Source organism: Miscanthus floridulus, chromosome 8 (genome assembly GCF_019320115.1).
Source record: "Miscanthus floridulus cultivar M001 chromosome 8, ASM1932011v1, whole genome shotgun sequence".
Taxonomy (NCBI): domain Eukaryota; kingdom Viridiplantae; phylum Streptophyta; class Magnoliopsida; order Poales; family Poaceae; genus Miscanthus; species Miscanthus floridulus.
The window spans coordinates 13684675-13686934 of record NC_089587.1 but is presented as its reverse complement, the minus strand read 5'-3'; positions in this window follow the sequence as shown (position 1 = coordinate 13686934).

Genomic DNA, 2260 nt, shown 5'->3' with positions numbered 1-2260 from the left:
ACAACACATGGAGCAAGTATGGCCGAAGAGACACGCCTTCTCCACATCATTCCGTGCTTCCAACATGTAAGTATTTGTAACCTTAATGTAAGTTAGCAATTTGCATTGAATATGATTGCCTTCTGAACTTATCTCGGATGTACTAGTTCGGCGTCCACAGAAAGTCCAGACCAGCTAGCCGAAAGTAGCGTGGCTCCGCCAATAAGTTTAGAGCAGACTGCCCAGCAGCCGGCCACCGAGGAAGCCATAGCAGAAGATCCGTCGGGGCCTCAGCAAGCAAGCAGTCAGACAACAGTCCCCAAGCAGGTGGTCGAGGGACCAACCGAGCCAGGCATGGGTGCTCTGAGCGCTAGACCTGCTGAGGGCAACACCTCAGCGTCGAGGATGACAGAACAGACCGAGGAGCAGCGGCCCGAGGTGAGAGCATAGCCCACATTTACCGATGCTACAGCTCGTGGGAAGGCTGTGGTGATCACAGATGCTGCCGACGCCAGGCCAGCACTAGGACCCAAAGAAGAGCCTGAAGAGGATGAAGTGGAGGAGGTCCTGGGCCATCCGCAAGACAAGCGACAACATGTGTATGTGTCGCGTTGGTGGAACGACCAATGGGTTGTCCATGAGGAAATCCTAGAGGTCGAAGAAACTAAGAAAGTTGAACGGGCGGTGAAACGGCTTGTGATGGAGGTGCAGGTAAGCTTTGCTTCACCCCCTGGTCTTGCTATCTAGTCATAGTTGTCTTACTTAGCTATCTGCACACAGGACTTAATGAAGACCGCAAGGTACCGCAAGAAATGCTTCGACCAGATCGAGGGGATCGCTACAAGCAACAAGGAGCTGACGGCGGAGGTGGGACGCTTATGCCAGCGACTTAAAGTCGCCAATCATGAAAAGACGGTGCAAGAGTCCCAGAAGCAGAACTTGGTCATCCAGCTCAGTAATAAAGAGTTGGAAAGAACAAGTAAGTAGCCATTTTATCATACCGACTACTGACAAGTGTTGTTGCGTTGTTGGTAGTAACAGCTGTAGTGCAGGCTTAGAAGCTAAATTGATCCGTCTCTGAGAGGAGAACAGTCGTGCGGTCGTGGAGTGTGATCGCCTGAACGAGAACAACAGAAAACTGGCACAAGACCAGTCGCAGCTCCGGGACCACACGACCAAGATGATAGAGGAGCTAAAAGGTAAGTTGTCCAAACCCCTTTGCTCATTTTTGTTGCTTGCCGTAGTTTGGCATGGTCTGACGTTTTAATAGCGTGTGCGGTTTGCAGTTATAAAAGTCAATGCAAAGAAGCATCTGGAGGCCATGATAAAAGACCATGACGGCTGGAAGGCGCAATGCCAAGAGATCACCAAGGACCGTGACACCTGGAAAAGCCAGTGCCAGGAGGTGGCAAAGGGCATTTTGCCAGTCCTTAACCTCATCGATCCGGCGCTAGTAGAAGATGTGCCAAGGACGCCGTAGCTGGGATTGATCGAGAGATGCCAAAAGGCATGGGGATGGTTCTAGGAGTTCGTGAAGGAGGTAGGAGAGTACGCAGGCACACATGTGCTGAGCATGGTACGTGCTCACTACCCCCTGATCGATCTCAAGCGCCTAGAGGCTGGATACCTGAAGGAGGTAGATCTAGACAAGGCTAAGGAGCTACGGATGACCCAGCTAGACTTGTCGGTGAAAATAATTGGCAACATTAACCTTTGTGGAGGTGCGACACCACCCATACAAGGAACGCCGTCAATAAGTCGGCTGGGAGCGCCTTTATTTTCAAGCTAGACAACGAAGCCTGTGGTCTCGACCAGCCAGGCGTCGGCAGGGCCATCTTCTTTAGCTCGATCAATGCCAGAGTCCCCGAGACCCAAGCACGATGTCAGGACCAGCGAGCAGCAGGTGTTCCCCAACCAGCCATTAGTGTAGGCTACAGCTGTAGAAGAAGATGTTGTTGTGTTATTGTAAACTTAGACCTTTTCAGGCAAGCTTGTAATAACGTAACTGTATATCAATATGAGCTTGTTTGTTTTGTAGAAAATGTGTTTAAGCTCGGATATTGTGCTGATGTAACTAAGTTAGAATGTGTTGGTGTTCTGTTTAGTTGTACCAGTTTAGTCGACACATCATCCTGAAAGGTTTGTATGGCCCTGGCTTGTCTTGTGGTCGGAGTGTGAGGTGCATAGCTTGTGCACACGTAGAAACACACAAGTCAAACCAGAGAGCACCTGCCGATCACCCGTAGCATAGAGAGCGGATCCCATGCACGTGTTGGGAGGA